Below are 21,731 nucleotides of genomic sequence, written 5' to 3' on the forward strand. Positions count from 1 at the left end.
GGCTCTGTACTGGCAGCGTGACACCTGGAGCCTGCTGTGAGTTCTGTGTTTCCCCCTCTCTCTGCCCCTGCCCCACTTATGTTCTGTCTCTGTCTCTCTCTCAAAAGTGAACAAACATTAAAAAGAGAGAGAGAGAGAGAATATTTAATTACTTGGGGGAGGGGGAGGTTTTGACCTTAAAAAGAAAAAAAAGGAAAATATGGTTAGAGTGCCAAGTTATAAATCTGTAAACTGGCAACATGGAAGTATATATTTACCTACTTTATAGGGATATCATGGCATCAGAATCAGAGGAATGTGCTGTGCAAATACAAAGGATGTAATTTAATAGCTTCCAAATGGCCTTTCTTGTTTTATTATCACCCATCCGCTCCTCATGTGTTGAAAAAAAAAAAAAAAAGCTTGTCTGTATTTATCCTCACTTATGCTGAATGAACATATTTCACTCAAGGAAAGCAAAACTAGACAGGTCTGGCTTAATTGCACAATCAGATATTAATATACTGTTTTTGAAGATAAATGCTTCATGACCTCAGAATGAATCAGCTCCTGGCGCAAGGATACATTGGATGCAGCAGGCGGGATGCCTGCCGTCCGCCATTTATGCTACGTGCTGCAAGCACCATGGGGCTGAGCCTCATGGTCATGTCATGTATCTACCATATGCAAGCGAGGCTAACACAAATGTGTGGACTTGGACTTCATTCTCTTTCTCCTTCCTAGATTCTACTCTGGAAGTTCAGGTCTGTGGTTATGCAGTCCTCCTGGGTGAAGGCTTATAATGATAATGACATGCCTAATAATAGCTAACATTTACTGTGCACCTATCATGGGCCAGACATGGGGCTAAATGTTTTCATCCTCATCTTTGGAGCTGGCCCCGTACCATTACGAGGTGTATTTTATCATCTTGCTATTTTTCTAATTTTGCAGCTGACAGCATGAGCAGAGAGCAGTTCAGTCTCCTGCCCAAGGTCGCATCCCTGGGGTTTAAACTGGGTGTGGCTGGCTCAGAAGGGGAAACTCCACAGAACCAGTGAGCTGAGGTTTCAGGGTCCTGCACTTACATGGCCCCTGGCATGGCCCAGTGCCTAATTCTGTGTCATAATTTTGTGTTCTTTTTTCTTAAAGAGGCCCCCAAACTGTGTTAGCTGTAGTCCCCATAAAATCTGGATTCATCACTGGCTTGAGGGCAGAGCCTTCATTCATGATCTCCAAAGTGTAATTTCTTTTTTTTTTAAAAGTATATTTATTTTGGAGAGAGAGAGAGAGAGAGAGAGAGAGAGACAGAGAGGCAGAGGCATAGAGAGGGGGACAGAGGCTCCAAAGCAGGCTTAATGTGGAGTTCGAACTCATGAACCAGGAGATCATGACCTGAGCCGAAGTCTAATGCTCAACTGACTGAGCCACACAGGCACCCCTCCAAAGCATAATTTCTAACCAATCATAAAACACAAACCTGAATGACAAGTACTGTCTTACTTCCAACACAAAGCAGGTGTTCAGTTCAGTTCGTATTGAATGAAAGCATAGATGACTGAATAAATGTCCTACTTGGAAACCATCCTATGGATGGATCACTATCATAGGCCAAAAACTATGGGGTGGATTAAAAAGCTCGGATGGGGTGCCTGGGTGGCTCAGTCGGTTGAGCGGCCGACTTTGGCTCAGGTCATGATCTCATGGTCTGTGAGTTCGAGCCCCGCGTCGGGCTCTGTGCTGACAGCTCGGAGCCTGGAGCCTGTTTCAGATTCTGTGTCTCCCTCTCTCCGACCCTCCCCCATTCATGCTCTGTCTCTCTCTGTCTCAAAAATAAATAAACGTTAAAAAAAAATTTTTTTAAAAATAAAAAGCTCGGAAGCCAGAGCACCTTGGGAGCCTTTAAAGGAAACGGATTCTCTCCTGACGTAGGGCACAGAGTAGCAGCTGGACAGTGTAAAAGAGAAGACGGGATTCTTTTCTGTACCATCTCACTATTGGCAAACCAGGGACAATACCACACTGGTAAATTTGCGATGACTCCCTCCTTGCAGCACTTCCATAAGAGACACCTCATTTCACTTAGCTTATCCAATTAACAAAGGGAGACAAACAAATTAAAAGGAAGTCCCTGAGGTGGCTGAGACTCCGTGTGCCTAAGTGGATAAACAACATAATTGGAATCACCTACCCTGATGAAAGCACCCTGCTCTGGGCTGGCTGTGAACAAGTAGTTCTAGTTTTGCAAGACTTTGCTAGTGTCATTTCAAGGAAAGGCTAAGAGGAAATGTGTTTAAAATGTGTTTAAAACAAGTTTTTGGTTAGATGGTGCAGATGGTGAGGATTGATACATTTTGGAAGTAACTACTGAAGGAAGTTGCACTGTGTATGTTCCTCATGCCTAAAATGCAATCTTGTCTCCAACTCAAGACTGGAGATTCCAGTTCCCTAATGGGATGCATTTACCCCATGATTTACCCCGAACTATGTGCCAAAATGAGGAGATTCTAGACAGTGGACGACCCTTGAGAACAATAGTGGTGGTTCCCAGGATCACCTATGCTTTTCTGGTGACATGACTCCAAAGTGCAAGATCATGACCTGAGCCTAATTCAGACGCTTAACCGACTGAGCCACCCAGGCACCCTGTAAGGAAGGACTTTTTAAGGATGATGCAAAAATCAGAAACCAGAAAGAAAAAAAAAAATTGATTTGATTATATAAAACCTCTTAAAAACTCAGTACAACAAAGAATAATTATAGACAAGTCAGTAGACAAATGACAAAGTGGAGAAAACACGTACAACACATGTGATGGTTGAAGATATCTGTAGTGGATGCTGGGAAGTGCTGACCAGAGCCCGCCTCCAGTATTGAGGTCAGTCCCCAGCTATCAGGTCATGTATATTGGTGTCTCAGAGCTAGGCTCTTCTCCTCAACTCCACAGCTGAAAAGAGTCACTTTTCCTGGTCATCCTCACTCCCTGGGCACAACCCTCAGTGACTTGTCACTTGTCACTTGTCACCCTCTTTCCTCAAGGCAGAACAATGAAGGGTCATCCTAGCTCCAGAGCTCCCCAATGGAAGTAGCTGAGTGAAGCCTTCTTCCTAATCCTCCTTTTTGTCCCTCCTTCTTAGCTACTCATCCCATGGGCTCTCCCCAGTAAACTCCTGCATGGGAATCTGTCTCAGAGTCTATTTCTGGAGAACTCAACCTAAGATAATATCCTTAATATGTAAAGAACTTGTGTAAATCAATGAGAGAATTTAAAAATGGGCAAAAGACAAAAACAGCCAATTTTGATCTGCATCATAGTTAAAATGACCTCTACCTTTTGTCACAGAAAGTTCGCTTCTGGAGTTTGTCACAGAGAAATACCCTCACAAGTGTGTCGAGCTGTATAGTTAAGAATGCCCATGGGAGCATTGTTTATAATAGGGAAAAACTGGAAACAATCTTAATGCCCATCAATTTGTTAAGTCAATGTCATATTATGCAGTTATTAAAAACAATGATTTAGATAGCTATAAACATGAAACTATATTTAACATTCAAGCATATTCCTTAAAACACATTCTGTAAAATAGGTCGCACAATATATAGCATATATACGGAATAGATAAACAGCTTGGGAGATTATAGAAAAAACTTTAGTAAATATATTTAGGATTTTAGGGGTTCTTATTTTCCTCCTCATACTTTGCTGTATTTTCTGCAAAGAATTATAATGAGCATTACTTACACAAGCAGAGGAAAAATAGAAGGATGTTACTGGATAAGGCTTTAGAATTAAATTCAAGTGTACTGATTAAAACTCAAGCTTATTTTAGGGTGGGCCTGGGTTGCTCAGTCGGTTGAGTGTCCAACTTCTGATTTGGCTCAGGTCATGATCTCATGGTTCATGAGTTTGAGCCCTGTGTCTGGTTCCATACTGACAGTGTGTCAGGCTCCATTGCTGACAGCAGGGAGACTGCTTGGGATTCTCTCTCCTTCTCTCTCTGCCCTCACCCTGCTTATGCTCTCTCTCCCTCCCTCTTAAGATAAATAAATAAAACTTAAAAAAAAATTGCTCAAGTGTATTTTCATTTTCTCATTTCTAATTATTTCAATTAAAGCAGAATAATTAACTTCAAAATTAACCTTACCAGCAGTATACAAACAAAACCTTACTTGATGGTTTTGCAGTTCATATTAATCCATGAGAGTCACATACTACCTGCTGGACACCTGCTGTTTCTGTGTGTGCTTTGCCCGAGCAGTACCTAGTCTCTTTATCCAGGTAAGGGGGTCTGGCTTGCCCTTAGGGAGCCCTTCCTCCCCATCCTGAGGCCATGAGGTTTCTGTGAGGCTGACCCCACAACCCCTGTGAAGGAGCACATAACCTGTCCACACCTTGCATCTCTCCGGCCGGGAGGGCATTCAGGAGGCACATGTGTCCCAAGTTTGTCCCAAGAGAGCCAATAGCAGAACTTCGGTTACATGTATTGGAAAAGCAACGCTCTCTGTTAACTGGTGTTGCCAAGGTGGTCAAAACTCAACTTGGAGAAATGCTGCTGAGTTCGAAATCAACACAACAAAGCAGAGCAGAGGGATGGAGAGAGAAACATTTCTGAGGACAGTGTTGGTGCCTTTCAATCCAGCTGTGCTCAAAGATTACTTTTCGGATTTTTCGGTTACATGAACCAATACATGCTCTGTTTTTGCTTAGGACTGTTTGAGTTGAACCTCCTTTGCATCTCGGATGATGTGGTATTAGACACATCCTACTATCACTCCATGCAAAGCACAATCGTATTCATTTGTTCAATCTTTCGATCATTCCACATAATGTATTGAGCGCTGTCTTCGTCAGCTCAGGCCGCCATAACAGAATACCACAGACTGGGGGGCTTGAACAACAGAAATGTATTTCTCACAAATCGGGAGGCTGGAAGTCCGAGATCAAGGTGCCAGCAAGGTAGGTTTCATTCTGAGGCCTCTTGGCTTCCCGGTGCTGCTATCTTGTGTTCACGTGCCTTCTGTGTGCATGCTGAGACAGAAAGCAAGCTCTTTGGTGTCTCTTCTTATAAGGGCACTAATCCCATCATAAAAGCCTCATCCTTGTGACCTCAGGTAACCCTAATGACCCCTCAGAGCCCCCATCTCCAAATACCATCACATTGGGGGGGGTAGGGCTCCAATACATGAATTTTCAGGGGGACAAGTTATTTAATCTATAACAACACCTAGGACCCACAACGTATGCCATCAAGTATGCTCATCCTGGGAATATAGGGGAGAATGGCACAATCTCTACCCTTAACAGGAGAGGTACACTTGGTGGGAACTCAATCCCAGACAGTCGTCCTTGGGAATGCTCAAGTTTCTTCCCAAGAACTTTCCCAGTTGCCACGAAGCAAAAGGTAGGCCATCATTTTTATCTTCTCTCCTGCTGGAGAAGTAGCGTCTGCCTTCTCTTTGGCTGTCTCTGGTGTTCTTTCTTTGGACTCTTCTACTGTCTCTCAAGCCAAAGAGGCTGCACCTGGGAGGCCCGAGGTGGGCAGTCTGGACCAGCCCTGCTGTTGGTAATGATACAGATGCCTTTTTGCCCTGGTGTCCATCTTGCTGCTTGTGCTCTCTTCTTGTTGGATGGCCTTTCCTCTCCTTTGGACACAGTGAGATTGACTTGGGGGTGACTTATAGGAAAAAGATAAAGGAAGAAATGCTGCCTCGTGCCTATGTCAAAGGGGTTCTGCATGAGCTCCGTCCAGCCTAAACCATGGGTTCCATTTTGGGGGTCAGGGCACGTGTCCCGGAAACAGTCTTTGTTATCAGCCATTGTTCTCTCTGACAACGGGTTTCCTTAGAGAAATCTCATGGAAAGGAGTTGCTGGCCAGAGGCCAGGGTCTGGGCCCTCCTGGGTTCACTGGCCAGTTGATACCTTTACCTCATTACCATTCTCAACCCACAGATGTGTATAAGGCCTTCTAGGGAAAAGTGCTCAGAATAAGGGCTGGGAGTGTAGATCAGCTGGACAGCTCTCTCAGAAGTCCCTCTGAGAGAATTTTTGAGGCTATAGATCACATCTCCAGAAGGCAAAATTAAGCATCCTCAGCAGATTCCATTAGAATAAGGGTAACCCAGTGAGGTCATGTCTGGTAATTATAGAATTATACTAATTATTTTTTAATGTATTCAAGGCTTGAGAACACTGGATTCTCATTATACAGCATAAACTTTCAGAACCAAGCCCAAACCCTACCTGTAGAAACTGCACAAATGTGAAGTGAGCCCCCAATCACACTTTGAGATTGAGTGCCCTAAATTCAGCCAAATGACAAACTATCAACTTTATGGAGCTGTCTACTAAATTTTTTGTCTTTCCTCTCAATCTTGGAGAATCATAGAATTCAGCAACCTCTCAATCCGGTAGTTCTTCTTTTGGCATACACACCAGAATCTCTAGGAGAGCTTTTGCCGCCTTCACTCGTCCAGGCCCCGCTTCTGGAGGTTGTTTCGAAAGGTCTAGGGTGGGGTCCCAGCATCTGAATAATCACCGATTAATCCCTAAATTAGCAGACGGGGAACTGAGACCCAGAGAGAGACAGCAATTTGTCTAAGGTGGACAATAACCACCTGTCAAAGAACCAGGGTTAGCACTCAGGTTTCCTGACTCTGATCCAGTGTTCTTTTCACTACACAAGTACAAGCACAAAGAAGTAGGTATCCTTACTCAAACGGCTAGTTACCCTGTTACCCCAGTGCCCACCTTGAAGAATGGAGTGTGGCTCCAGTCTATGCTTGGGAACACTGCTCAGTGATTTATACCACTGCCAAACAGACAAAACTGCCATTTGGGTAACAGCTGCCAGACATATCTGTCCTTCATTTTCAAAGACAAGGCCACTCGCCCTTTGTATTCTACTGTAGTAGACAAGATAGGGAAATGCGTGACACATGTCTCCCTCTGTTTGCTGCACATTTACTCTTAATGCCCTGTGGTTTGTGGTTGTGGTTGCTTGTTTACAAAACCCGGCACTCAAAGTCATGGTCAGCCCAAAGCCTCTGTTGCAGAAGAAATCACCATTTATGCTATAGCTTCCCAGAGGGGCCTCTCTGCTGCCATCCTTTCTACTCTTTCCTCCCAAAGCTCCAGCATTGGATTATAGGCATTTTCAATGAATGCAGGAGATGAACCCTACAACGTCAATCGAGAAAGAAGTATTTGTTGAGAGGTAGTACATACCCAGCATCATGTTTATGTTAAACTCATCCTGTAGTTAGAAGGCATTTCAGGGTGTTGGGGAAAAGGAATATAAGCTGCTTCAGAGCTCTCTTTTGGAAACAGAAGTCCCCCTTATTCCTAGCACACCCAAAAGAACACCAAAATGCATTACTCTTGGAGGAGAACATTCTTTGGCTACTCTGGGAAACACTCACCCGACCTCTCTACACTGAGCCTGTCCGTAGGAGCTTAGCCGGGTGCCATTATCAACCAGCTCAAAACTGTCACCTTGGTTAACAGAAATCTGGCAACTACAAGTCATACTGCCTCCTGGACAGTGGGACTTGTCACCCATTATAACCAGCTGTGTTTTACTGTTGAAGAAATCTAAAGACTGAGTGATTAAAGCCCAGCCAAGGTCACTCGCATGGAGTTCAGAGTACAACCAGAGCAGAAGGAACACGCGCCGGGTTTCTAGAATCAAAGGACACTATAGCTGGAAGGGATTTCAAGAGGTCATTTGGTTCACTTGCTCCGCTGTGGGTGAACAATGAAACCGTCCAAGACTAATGATTGTCTGGGGGCAAAGGCTTCGCGATTCCTCCAACCTCTTGGTTCCTGAAGCTCTTCCTTAAGTCTCAACAAACTCTCTCTTGCTGTTACTCTTTCTACCTTCCCAAGCTGTGTTTAATGGAGAGAATAGCATTTCTCTATTGTGAGGCCTCCCTTGTTCTGTTGAAGAGTCAGCTCAGGGGAAGTCTTGAAAGACCCACTTGGAGAGGCTCTGTGGGGAACTCCAGCAGGCAAAGGAAGACTATTCTGTATCTTCGGCTCTTTTTTGCTCTGCCTGAATGCCAGACAATTGTACTTCCCTAATCCATCCTCTCCAGGGATTATTTTCCCCGGAGAAGAGAAGGCTGAGAGACAAATCATTGGGATGCAAATGCAGAAGATATTGAACAAAAGCATCCGTGACCACAGGCAACTGTGGGGTGAAGGCTTTCAGGTTGGGTTGATGGGAGGGTTGTTTCTGCTTCTGCAGGGTTATTCTTGAAGTAAACTCTGATCCAGAGGGCTGCTGTGGGGTCCTCCTTTCCAGGAGGACTAACAGATGGGAGAAGGCTTCACCACAGGGATGATTTCCCTGTGCTTCCCAATGGGAGAAGAAAGATGGAGAAACTTTCCTTGGACTCTTTCCAACTTTCTAGTGGTTCTTCCCCTCGTCTGAAAAAGCACTAGTTCTAAGCATTTTGAAAGACCAGTGTGAGAAGGAACTAATAAGCACATGCAGCTCAATGAGACTCCCTTTGAATTTGGCTCTGGCCCTGCATTAAACCAGCAGGGACAAGCCTAAAATGAGATGGTTCTTATGTGGCTCCCCAGGCAAAATTTTGAAAGCTAACAACTGAAATTTTCTTCCTGATATTTTCCCACCCTACTGCCTCCTTCAATTATTGCAGTGGGAGGAGATGCAGAGTTCTGAGATTAATTCCATGTATCGGGTTTTATTTCATTAAGTCTCTTTTGGGGGTAAACTATCCACTGGCATTTGCATTGCTTGTTCTTGAATGAGGACCTAACATGAAATGCTTCAATTGGGAGAAGAATTTCTCTTAAGACACTTCTTCCTAAAGGTAAAATGAGATATCTCGAACCTTGCAGAAGAGCTTTAAAGAAAAAATGATGGCAAATACATAGCCTGTTCTTTACAGTGGCACCCTTCAGAACACTTTTCACCAGTCTCTTCCAATCTACCAGCAAGCATGTGCATCCATTAGGAAGCACTGACTGAGCCCAGCTTTAGACCAGGCTGTTTGGGGTTTACCCCAAAATGGAAGTTTGGTCTCTGCCCTTAACAAGTGTCCAGACCAGTCAGGCTACAAGAGTAACTCAGACTCATGCAAGGCAACACACATTTAGGTGCTAAGAAGTGTTGGTGTTTTTGTGGATAAAAGTAATCAGGAAGCTTTTATTAAAGAGTGTATAGCTTGAGCTGGCTTTTCAAGAAATGACAGATTTGGAAGAAGCAGAGCAAAAAACAAACAAACAAACAAACAAACAAACAGAAATGGGGAGGGTGGAGGAGGCAGGGAGGGGAAGCAAATTGTGAGAATTCAAATGAATTTTAAAACTACTAATTATAGATCACTTCAATCATATAAAAAGGTGCAGAAACACTATGTACTCATCATTGTGCCTCAGACTTTATCAATCTATAGCCAATCTTGCTTCACCTTTCCCCTCATCCATTTTTTCCCACATCCTGGATTATTTTTGAGGCAAATCTCAGACATCATATCATTCTATCTGTAAATATTTCAGCACTTTACTAGCATTTTAATGTAAGCAAAGATCAAATTATACAGGTCAGAGCGTGTTTGAAAAAACAGCACAAAACTGAAAATCTTGGCGTAATAAAAAGATTCCCCCAAGCCTTAGCCAGCAGCACATGTATTCCCTTCTATTTTGTTCAACAACGTCCCAACACATCAGAAGAATCCCTAATTCTTTTTGGAGGAGGTTGAAATAAAATATAAATGTCCAGAAATACATGCTTTTTGCTATAATGCTTGGACCTTACTGGAATGTCGGAAGCATATGGACAAACACTTGTCTCTGTACATCTGCTGCAACTTAAGTATATTTCTTTATTCTATTTTCAACATAGATCAGAGCGGTATTTCAGGAAGACATGCCTTTCTTAAACCAGAGTCCAATAAAAGTGACCAGTGGAATCTGAGGATGGTGGGGCAGGCTGGGCCAGGAGGTAAAAGCACAGTGGGGGAGGGGAGAGAGCAGGGTGGGGTGGGGGGGATGGAGAGGGCACAACTCTCAGGACTCTGGCTGGATGTGAAACTGAGTGGGAGGCAAAGAATGAAAGTGGAGCATGGTAATCTTGGAACAAGGATGAGTCATGCCGAAAATGAGATGCTTTCCCACTGATGCTTTGAATAATACCCCTTAGACTGGGAAAAGAAATCAAATGAGCACTGCGCTTGATCACCGTAGAGATAGAGAATGACATTCAGAGCGCATCGTTGGAGACTGGGCAGCCCTCTTTGCTCTTCCACTCTTCTGGGTGACCTGGAACCAGCCAACGAACCTCTCAGGGTCTCAGACTCTACATCTTCAACCAAAGGAAAGCAGGGCTAAATTATCTCTGGATTCTTGGAGACCCACAATGGTCAACAATTCAATTATTTTAAATGTATTTTAAAATAGATATGAGGGGTGCCTGGGTGGCTCAGTCAGTTGAGTGTCTGACTCTTGATTTCAGCTCCAGTCATGATCTTATGGTTGGGAGTCTCTCTCTCTCTCTGCCCCCCTCCCCCTGCTCTCTCTCAAAAAATAAACTAAAAAAATTTTAATTGTTTTTAATGTTTATTTATTTTTGAGAGAGACAGAGACAGAGTGTGAGCAGGGGAGGGGCAGAGAGAGAGAGGGAGACACAGAATCTAAAGCAGGCTCCAGGCTCTGAGCTGTCAATACAGAGCCCGACGCAGGGCTTGAACCCACAAACCGTGAGATCATGACCTGAGCCCAAGTCGGACACTCAACCAACTGAGCCACCCAGGCATCCCTAAAAAATTTTTTTAATAGATATGAATTTGCAGTGGCTTGTGGATGGTTTCTGTTAGCAATAGGAAGCAGCGGTAGTCCTTGAGACAACCCGGAACCTGCATGAGCTGTCATATGGAGAAATTAAGTAATGGCACTAACACATGTATATCAAGTGTTAGTTACTCTACTAAGCAGCTCGCGTACATTCTCACAACAGCCCTGTGAAGTAAGTTCTAATATTATCACACTATCATGAGGAAACCGAGGCATAGGGAGGGTAAGTAATCTACCCAAGAAACATTGCCTATAGATAGGAAAGCCAGAATAGACAGCAGATCTATCTCAATTCCAAACCCTTTACCACTGCACGACATGCTCTCCTATTGTGCTAAGGTGCATAGAATGACCATTAAAGTCTTGTATTTTATCTTCCAATCAAAATCCAGGAACTTTATTTATTTTTAATGTTTATTCATTTTTGAGAGACAGAGAGGCAGAGCATGAGCAGGAGAGGTGCAGAGAGAGAGGGAGACACAGAATCCGAAGCAGGCTCCAGGCTCTGAGCTGTCAGCACAGAGCCCGACACGGGGCTTGAACCCGTGAACCACAAGATCATGACCTGAGCCAAAATCGGATGCTCGACCAACTGAGCTGCCCAGGCACCACCAGAAACCTTTTAAAAATATCTATCTGACTCAGGAGCCAGGTTGAGGAGGGTTCCCACTGAGTAAATCTGGGACAAATTCAGCACCAAAATTAAGTATAGTGATGAATTATAAGCCACTGAAAAAATAGGATTCATGAAAAAATAGGATTCAACCCCTTACTGATGATAGATAGATGATAGATAGATAGATAGGTAATAGAGAACTAGAATACGAAGGATTAACTGGTAAACGCAGAGGGATTGCTGAAGCTGGAAAATCATCATTTGGCAATCATCAGAGTAAAGATAGAATCAGGCAGGAACCATCAATGTATGCTAAATCTAAGGGAGAAATGTTAATGAGCAAGACATTTGCTTGGACTTAAAGTATTTCTCCAAAGACTGCTTTATTAGTTGAAGGGAGGGGAAAAATTAATTATACAGTAGAGAAAATTGAACAATACCTTGATGCATGAGAAAAATTTACATTACCAATAAGGGTAGATGGACATTGTGTGCCTCTAGCTGTGATACCCTTAGAAGGACAAAGTGTTAATCTTGCAATATTCCAGCCAAGAATGTATAAACAAAACATCAGACAGATGCAATATGAAAATGTTCTTTAAAAAAAAAAAAAAAAGGCCAGGGAAACTGAATTCTTAAAAAATGTAAACATGATGAGAAACAAAGAAAGGCTGTAAAAATGTTCCAGATTAAAGGAAGCTAAGGTGAAAAAGAAAACCAAATGCTCAACAAACTGCAGGGACGTTACGCTCGACATAAGATGGGGGTGGGGGGAGATGTGGACAATGCCATAAAAGACATTGTTAGATCTACTGACAGCATTGGGATTTGGACAGTACCAATGTCAATTTATGAAGTTGGTAAATGTACTGTGGTTATGTTGAGAATATTCCTGTTTTTAGGCAATGCACACAATATTTAGAGGTGAAGGATCCTGATGTATGTAATTTACCATCTCATGGTTCAAGAGAGAGAAAGACAGAAAGAAGGCAAATTCTAAAGCACATGGGATAAAATGTCAACAAAAGGTGAATCTAGGTAAAGAGTATATGGGGGTCCCTTGAAACTTTTTCTAAGTTTGAAAATAGGTCCAAATAAGGAGACTTTTTTTTTTTTTAAGTCAATCTGACATCACATTAACAAGTGGTGGTCAGTCTCTGCGTTTTTGGGCTATGTGGAGGGAAAAAAAAGAATGACATGCATTGAGTCATGAGAATAATTGTCATCAGATGGGAGAAGCTTAAGGCTGAGTTGATTCCCTGCAGTTTAGGGTTCACCAACCCAAACAGGGAATTATGTGGGTCACACAGAAAACAGACTCACAAGTGAACAAATAACAGAGTAATTCCACTTTGAGAAACATCAGGAAACCATCTCTGTATGTGTAAGGAAGAACTTTTCAGGCATGGAGGCATGGGCCTATATTCAGCACAAGTCTACCCAGCAGAATAATTAACCTGTTCAAGCTCATCTACCACTTGCTGCTCCTTGAAATATGTTGGAACTAGAAGGTTCTGTGCCAGTTGGGAAAGGCAGTTGATACAAGGAGCAAACTGCTAGCATTGACAAGGATATGATAAATGCTAGGGCGTGCGGAAACTCTAGAACGAGTGACAAATTAGCAAATTAGTGGGCAGTTTTTGATGGTGGGATTATTATTATGGCCACAGATTTGAGTTACTTACTATTTGCTAGGCCCTGAGGGTATAGAAAGATAAAGGAAGTAATCCCTGTTCTCAAGAAGCTTTGGGAAGAGAGAGACACACAAAGTTACACCACAGGACAGCAGGTGACAAGTATCAAATGGTTGTTCTTGGCACTGTGCTAGAGTTGATGGAATAAGACCATCGAGAAAAGCTACTGTGGGCATGTAACACCAGGTAAGTGGTAGCGGTATGCCCTTCCTCTCTTCCTCCTTCCCTCCCTCCCTCCCTTCTTCCCTTCCTCCCTTCCTTCCTTCCTTCCTTCCTTCCTTCCTTCCTTCCCTTCCCCCTTCCTTCCTCCCTCCTTCCTCCCCTTTTTCTTTCTTTCAATAGATATTTATTCTGTTTTCTAATTGCAAGGTACTGTGCTGGACAAAGAGAACAGTGAGATAAAACATGATGCTGAGAGGAAAAAGGAAAGGCACATTTGGGGATTAATTGATGATAATAATGGCTAAAATATAATGGGCCCCGTATGAGTTTCCTGTGGCTACCATAATAAATTATCACAAATATAGTGGCTTAACACGACAGAAATTTATTCTCTCACACGTATGAAGGCAGAAGTCTGAAACCAAGGTGTTGGCAAAACTGTGTAGGGGAGATTCCTTTTCTTGCCTCTTCCAGCATCTGCTGGCTGTTGGCACTCCTTGGCAACCTGTCTCTACCCTCACATGACCTTCTCTTCTGTCTAGTTACCCCGTGTCTCTTATTAGAGATGATCTTTTCATCTCAAGATCCTTACTTACATCTTCAAATGACCCCTTTTCCAAATAAAGTAACATTTGTAGTTTCTAGGAATTAGGACATGGGCATATCTTCTGGTGGGGGGCAGGGGGGACACCATCCAACCCATTACAGGCTCTTTCCATGTTCCAGGCCTTGTGCTAAGCATATTATATGTATTAACTAACCTAATTCACAATAACCCAGTAAGATCAGTTATTATTTTGGTCCACATTGAGGAAATGGAAGCTTGGAGCCATTAGGTAACTTGGAGCCATTACTTAAAATAATTTGGCTTGAATCGTGGGCTTGTGTCGAGGAGGAGTGAGAGACAAGTTTGGATAAACAAGTTAAAGTCACATGCAGAATGCCTTCAATTACACCTAGATAAAATGTTGTGCCTTATTCTGTGGGTAATGGGCAGCCACTGAGGGTTTTGAGCATTGATGTGTGGGGATATTGATCAAAAAGCACTGCATTAAGTAGACTGGAGGAGGGTGGGAGTGGGAGACTTACTAGAAGTGCTCACGTAATTGCTATGAGAGATATGTAGGCCTAGACTGGAGAGCTGGCCACAGAAACAGCTCATCCTTCTTTTCATCCCAGCATGTGGAGCCAGACTCCCTTTTCCATTAGACTTAGCTTTTCCATCTTCCTAGATGCCATTCCAGGAGGCAATTGAGAGATCGGACCATTTCCATTTGCCCCATTTTAGCCCACACTGGTTTTTCCATTAAAGGATTGCTCTCAAATTTGAAGGCACCTGAGCAGCGCCTAGAAATGCAATCCCTGTGATTTTGATGGCGGTCCCTTTTAAGACAATGGCACTTTGGGGACTGAAGGATGTCTCTCTTGAGGTTAAGAGATGCTCAACCCTGACCTTATGATGGAATAAGCCCTGAAGCCAACTTAAAGCATAAATAAAGTCAATAACAAGGACTCATGGGAATGGTCATCGATGTGGCTGCCATGAAGCTAGACCTTTGCTTTCTTTCTCCAGAATCAGCAGACAGGCAGAGGGAAATATCTCTAGTCTTACTTCTCATCTGTTCTTCTTAGTGACTATTGCTGCTCCTGTACAACCTGAATATTAAACACCCCTTACTCATTTTTAGTCTTTTCATCTCCTTCTGATATGTGATCAGTAACGCCTGATGAAAAAGGCATTTCCTATTGGATAATAAAAGGTTTGAGTACGAGAGACCCCCATTCATACTCTGAGTCCTCAGCCCAACCTGTTATTTAGACTTCAGAAGCCATTAATGCTAGTCAGAATAATGAAATGTTTCCAAAAACTGTAAGCTCATTATTTTTCTTTCTGCAAGAGTGAAAGCAAAAACTTAAATGCTTATTCACACCTGGAGTTCGATTAATTTTAAGGAATGCTTTCCTACAAGGACCAGACATTTGGTTCATTAAAAAGTTTTTGATACAGAATAGCATTCGTTACAAAATAAAATGCAAGTATGGCAGGTGAGTATAAAATTAAAAAGTAAAATGAAAACATTTTTAAGTTTGAGGAGGATATCTTAACTCCTAACTCCATGTAATATTCTTCCAGGGTAAAGAAAAATTTTTTTTCTAATGCCTTTGTCCCCAAAGTGTGGTCTGGAGGCCACCAACATTGGAGTCCTGCAAGAGCTTTTGGAAATGCGGGATCTCAGTCTCCACCACAACCCCTACTGAATCAGAACCTGCATTTTAACAAGGCACCTCAGGGAAGGGGTCAGTTTTTCACTAATGTTAGTCCTTTGGAAGATATCTGAATGGTTACAGAAACTAAAAGGAAGAATTGGGATTAACTAATTCATTCTATAGAATTATGTGTGAACAGACCCAATTTTGGAACACATCACTAGAGAATCAGACTTTGGAGTGACCTGTTAAAGAGGTACGTGTCACTCACAAGTAGGCCACCTCCCCTTGGTCCTTATAGTAATTACAAATTAATAAGAAAATCATAGAACCAGAAACTTTTAGAACTGAGATGAATGATAGAATTTTATGGTTAGTGCATGTTAGGTTCTGAGCCTCGTATTGGGTTTGTTACTCATGAATTTGGGTACGAAGTTAAAAATAAACATGTTCTTGGTGAGATTAGATTAGGGCCTCACAAGCCCCGGGACCTTGAGCAAATTTCTTCATGTCTTGGAATCTCAGTCCATAATCTGTAAGATCCAGTCGGCAAACTTCATAGCCTTGTCATGCATGTTAAGTGAGGAATGTTGAAGCACTCTGAAAGCTGTGAGAACCTAGAATGTTATCATATGGCAGATTTCAAGGCCAAGTCCCAGTTTCATCCAATTAATTGTATCTTGTGTGAGATAATATCACAGCCAAAGCCTGTCTGATGTAAATACAAAGGTAAGCTTGGGTGCCTGGGTGGCTCAGTGGGTTAAGCATCGGACACTTGATTCCTGCTCAGGTCACGAGCTCACGGTTTGTGGAATTGAGTCCCACATTGGGCTCTGCACTGACAGCACGGAGCCTGCTTGGGATTCTGTGTCTTCATCTCTCTCTGCCCCTCCTCTGCTTGTGTGCACTCTCTCTTTCTCAAAATAAATAAGCATTTTTAAAAAAGAGGAAAAAGGTGAGCTAATTAATAAGAAAGTGTCATGGTGTTTCCTACATTGTCCAGCAGGAAAAGGTCCTCTGATCGTCATGTTCAAGTGTAGATGGAGAACCACTATTGTTCAATGGTCAGGTTCTGTTGACCGAATGTATGAATTACTAAGCTGGACAAAGGTAATTTATTAACATTCATTCATTCAACAAACATTTACTGAGCCAGGCTGGCTAGGGACACAATGGTGAGCAAAAGCACACATCGCCCTTGCCCACACGGAGCTCACAATCTAATGAAATACTCACGTGGATAAACGTTAACTGTGTCATTGTTCTGTGCCATAAAAGCTCAGGCCAAGGAGCCAAGAGAACTTGCCCTAGAGAGACTTGACCTGGTCATAGGGGTTAGAGAAGACCTCCCTGAGGAAATGGCCCCTAAACTGAGAGTTGATGGATGAGAAACAACTAACGTGGGGAAAAGGGGATGGAAGAGTGTCCCAGTCAGAGGGAACAGTGCATGCACAAGTCTTTTTGCAAGAGGGAGCATGGTGGTCAGAAAGGCCAGTCCTGTTAGGTGGAGTGATGGCTTGAGGCTGGGGAGGACATCCAGGGACTGACCATACCCAGCGCCATGCATTTGAGCTTCGTTCTTCTCAGAACACCTGGAGGTCTCTGAAGGATTGCACTGTGGTGGAGGAGGAGGAGGAGGAGGAGGAGGAGGAGGAGGAGGAGGAGTATTTTGCAATGACCAGACCTGGGTTTTGAAAAGATCACTCTGGCAGCAAAGAAGAGTATAACTAAGGGGCAGGAGGGCAGAGTGTGTGTGCAGAGGCAGGCAGGAGATTTTACAGCCTAGGAGAGAGGGAGGAACTGCTCCCCTCCACAGAATATCCAACTGCCGGTCTAGTTCCCTCGTCCCGGGGCAACCTTGCTTCTGAAAGTCTCTGTCCACCAACAGAGAGGCAGCCTGTGTGCAATGGGCTCTCCCCTCTAGACAGACAAAGTGAACAGACCAGAGGTCCAGCCAGCAAATTAGTCCATTTTGAATCCATGCGAATCAGTCCCCTGTAGGTGAAATGATAAAAATGCAGTGTCCGAATATGCAAGTTGAAAATTCAGTCCTGGATTCTTGGTGGTGCTAAATACCAGGTAACCTGAAAGGGCCCATCTGAGAGTGTCAGCCAGGCTTCAGCATCCCCTTAACTCATTTCCTAACTCCCGTGAAGAGGCCATCTCTTTCAACCACTCACTGAAAAGATGTAGAAAGTAAGGCCTAATCACACAGTAACTTTTAAGGACCAGTTCCTTGACCTTTCTAAAACTCATAAGGCGTGTGATCCTTTCAAGATGCCTGACTGGTCAGCATCATCTTCATAGACAAGTAATGGAGAGAGTCATAGAAAAATGTCTTTAAGTTAAAAAAAATTTTTTTTTTAACTTCTGTTCTTTGTACTTTAATTTCAATCTCCAGCCCCTAGTGTAGAAAGGCTAAAGAGAATGGGTATATTCCATCTATACCTTAAAACTGACTACCTGAGCCTTCAACAATTTCTGGCATAATAAGACATTCACAAATGTCTTTAATGAGGCTTTCCATATAGGTGTCACTGCCTTTATTTCTAGATTTAATTTCCAGGCATGACTGGAGAACTTTGATCCAGTTTTCAGTCTCCCAGAAACTTTGATCCAGTTTTCTTTCCCTTGCTATTCACTCTTACCTGCCATTCTTTAGCTTATCCAAGTACAAAAAGCTCAGCGATTGTCCTGGGCTTCTCAATGTACATTCTAGTCTAGCTGTTCCTGTTTCCCCTTTGCTTCCTCATAGGGTTTCCTGCTCTGACCCTTTCTTTCATATGGTTTCCCTTATACCTCTGAGCCCTTTTGTGATGTTTCTGGGCTTTATTCTTGCATTGTTACTTGTTTATTCTTTTTTCTACTGCCTGTTCCCTCGGGGAGCCGCTAAAAATTCAAACCCTGGCCCTCGTGTTGTTGCTAGAGATTTTACCGTGTATTTGTAATAATTATTCACGTACGTTCCAAAACAAGCAAAAAACCAGACAGATCCATTTCCCCCATCATTTTTGCTTTAAGATTGAACATTAGATGTGATTTACTGTTAACTAAAGTTAAATGTAATCTGGTTTTCACATGGTTTTCTTCTTTTCCATGCTTGCAGTCACGATTTTTGATAAGCAAGATTCAGAGGTGTGTTAGTATTTAGCAGGGTGGTTGTTGTTTTTTTTTGTTTTTTGTTTTGTTTTTTTTTTTTTTTTTTGCAAGAATCCTTTGCAACCAAGCTACATTTTGGATTGATAATTTGCAGGTTGGAGGAGCTTGGCATTGAGAGCAGGATGAGGTCTTTAGAGGGCTTTGAGATTGCAGTTTGTGTTACACATTTGATTTTTCACTCAAATTGGCAGTCTCTTTCCAAAAGGAGCATTATTCTCTCATCTTTAAAGTATGCTGAGTTTAGTCAGTTTGGATACTAAGCAAATTATCAGGAGAGTTCTCAAGATTTAGGAAGAAAAAGCCAAACCATTTTATTCAACTAGGGGCCACAACCTCCAGGGTTGTTGGTGAGTAATTCCATGGCTTTCTTTTATTTTAACCCACTTGTGGCTGTGTTAACACTGCAAGGGCTATCAGCTGAAAAAGGATAAGTATCAGTCTAGCTACCAAATTACTTTGACTACACAGCGCTAGGGGGAAGAAAAGTTTATTTGACTGAAATATTTTGCGGTCAGGTAAGTGGGATTACTCTTTGTGGAGTGCATGATTACAACTTTTTACACCCTGGAAAATGTAGTTCCCTCCCCATCCCTCCCCGCCTTTGTATGTGAGGATAAAGCACATTGTGAAATGGCTTACAAGAGAAAGAAAAGTCTGCACCAGATGGGTTCTCATGAGTGACTATTGGGTTGAACTGAACCTAAGAGCCTGTTTTTATATGGGTCTAAACATCTTCCAATTCTGTCTGCTTAGGTACTGAAGGGATGGCTGTCCTGTTTGCTGAGTGCTGCTGCCTTCTACATCTCCTTACTGGTTCCTCTTTGGGCATTAAATTCTCACATTTGGATAAATCTGTTTTTTAAATAAAGGGACACAGCAGCTCCCAAGAGGTGGCAAAATGGTATTCCAACCATTTCCACAGGATGTCTTGACCCAAAAGGGGCTCCCTAATTTCTCTATAGGAGGTGCTGGTTGGAAGGAGATTTGAAGCTGTGTTTACACAACAGGATCAGATAAATGTCCATTGTCCATACCAAAGGAGGGGAGATTATGAAGTGCCAAGACTCATCTCCCCACTCCTTACCACTGCCACCATCCAGATTTCATTGCAAATTTAGCACATTAAAAACAGCCTCAGTATTTTCCCCTTAAAATCAGCTCCCTTCCCTCCCAACTTCACCTGCTTAGCGCAGGATTTTCCCTGTCAGGTTAAAACATTTGAACTACCTTTGTTAAATTCTCCTCCTTAGTTTTCACCCTCCCAATTAATCATCAAATCCTATCAATTCTTCCTTTATAATGTCTTGGAAACTTTTCTCCATTCTTTTCTGTTACTGCAGAACAGAAATAGATGAGGGTCCAGCTCTGTAGTGTGGATGGGGAAATGAGAAACACACCACATACAAATGGGGGGAAAATAGAAATATATTTTTTTAATGCAAAATAACAAGGCTCCAAACTAGCCTTATGTATAGATCCTGAGGCACTGGCTAGCTTTGCCTTTGTCTTGTTTTGTCCAAAACAGTGGGGGTTCTTCCTCCTGTTCAGGGGCTGTGGTGAGGCCTTTCAGGGGTCCGGCTTAGGTTACCTGATTCCAGCCACCCCTCTACTTTAGGATCGGGAACTCTTCACTTCCGGATGAACTAATCTCCACTCAGTGCATATGTTTGCACTCTAAATTCAAGTTGGTACAAGTTATTGAGTATTTCATTGTAATTTAAACATTTTATACGTTTATATTTTACCTCCACCCGACGAAGCGCATTCTTCCTTATTCTCAACCGCCCCTCCCCTTCCCCATAGCAACCAACACAGGGTTTGGCTATTTGTAGTCCATAAATAAAATGTTTGTTCAATCATAGAGCCTTAGAATTTTAGAGTCAGAAAGAATCTGAAGAGATCCTCTTGCCCAATCCTTTATGTTTGAAGAAACAGGTCTAGAGAGATTAGTGGACTCTTCTAAAGTCACACAGCTGGCTAGTGACAAAGCCAGCACCAGAACCCAGGTTGCCCCTGCTTGAGGTCTGTAGCCTAAACTGTCCTTAGATAATCAGTGACAGAAATATCTGCCTTTACACAAGGTCTCCTAGGGATGGTGGTGATAGGTGTAAATATTTACTGATATATTTACAAAGACTCAGTTCTCGCCGCTTGCGAGACTGCTCCTAAGGTCTAACTCCTCAGCTCGGTGTTGAGCAGTCCCAAGTTCATGCAGCACTCCTTTACGGATGCGGCCTCATCCCGGTTCTTTGACAGGACCCGCACCCCACCCCACCCCAACCCGGGAGTCCCGTACCCACGGGCTCCCCCTCTCGGCCCCTCCCTGGATGCAGTCTGTCACACAGCGGGCGCGGTCTCTGGTCTCTTCTCCTGGATGCAGGCCGGTGGAAGCCCAGAGGGAGGGTCTCAGGCCACCCGCCAGGCGGGGTCTTGGCTTTGCGGAGACAAAAGTACAGGGCAAGCCATTTAGAGAAAGGGACAAAGGTGTATCAAGCATAGAAGTGAGAAGGGAGCTACTCTCCGGACAAAGCAGCCGTCTCCCCTCCCAGGTGAGGAAGAGGACCCCCCCCCCCCTCCAACTCTAAAGAAAGGTTTTATAAGTTTTTCAAAATCAGCTAACGTACGGGAGGGGCTTATTCCTAAACTTCAAGTTTATCATTTACACCGAGCGGTTAGTTTCTCTGTTGTCTTAGGGTTGTGGAATTACCCACAGGGAGCAATTTTAAGAATGTCCAGCCTCTATGACTTTTACTGCCAGAGGGAGTCCGGTCTTGTGGTCTTCCATGAGTGGGATCTTGTGACTTTTTATGACCTGCTGACTTTTAGGTTAAGGGTCAGCCTAAATACCAAAATGGCTTTACTTAGGTCAACTTGTCTCCCCAGCCTCCCTTCCCTCCTGCCTCACCACGTGGACTCAGCTCGGAGGATCAAAGTCTGTTTGCTGCCCGGCCCCAGTAGGCGTGAGGGGTGCTGCGAGGACCCGCAGGGCCGGAGGAGCGGCCCCGCGGTGCTAGGGGACCCCGCCTGCCCTGCCCCTCCCCCTCTCCCCCACCCCCAGCTGCACGCGGCCCGCGCCCCCAACCCTCCCCCACG

General features: G+C 43.4%; 1 long non-coding RNA gene across 1 annotated transcript; it reads right to left on the reverse strand.

Moving 5' to 3' along the window:
• Positions 1–20,000: 20,000 nt before the first annotated feature.
• On the reverse strand, positions 20,001–21,632 carry LOC122211897. Its single transcript, XR_006198890.1, has 3 exons — positions 21,544–21,632; positions 20,935–21,072; positions 20,001–20,312 (listed from the first exon to the last, which is right to left on the reverse strand). It is a non-coding gene; the product is annotated as an uncharacterized LOC122211897 (long non-coding RNA).
• Between the last annotated feature and the right edge of the window lie 99 nt (positions 21,633–21,731).

This window comes from Panthera leo, chromosome F3, assembly GCF_018350215.1.
Source record: "Panthera leo isolate Ple1 chromosome F3, P.leo_Ple1_pat1.1, whole genome shotgun sequence".
NCBI lineage: Eukaryota > Metazoa > Chordata > Mammalia > Carnivora > Felidae > Panthera > Panthera leo.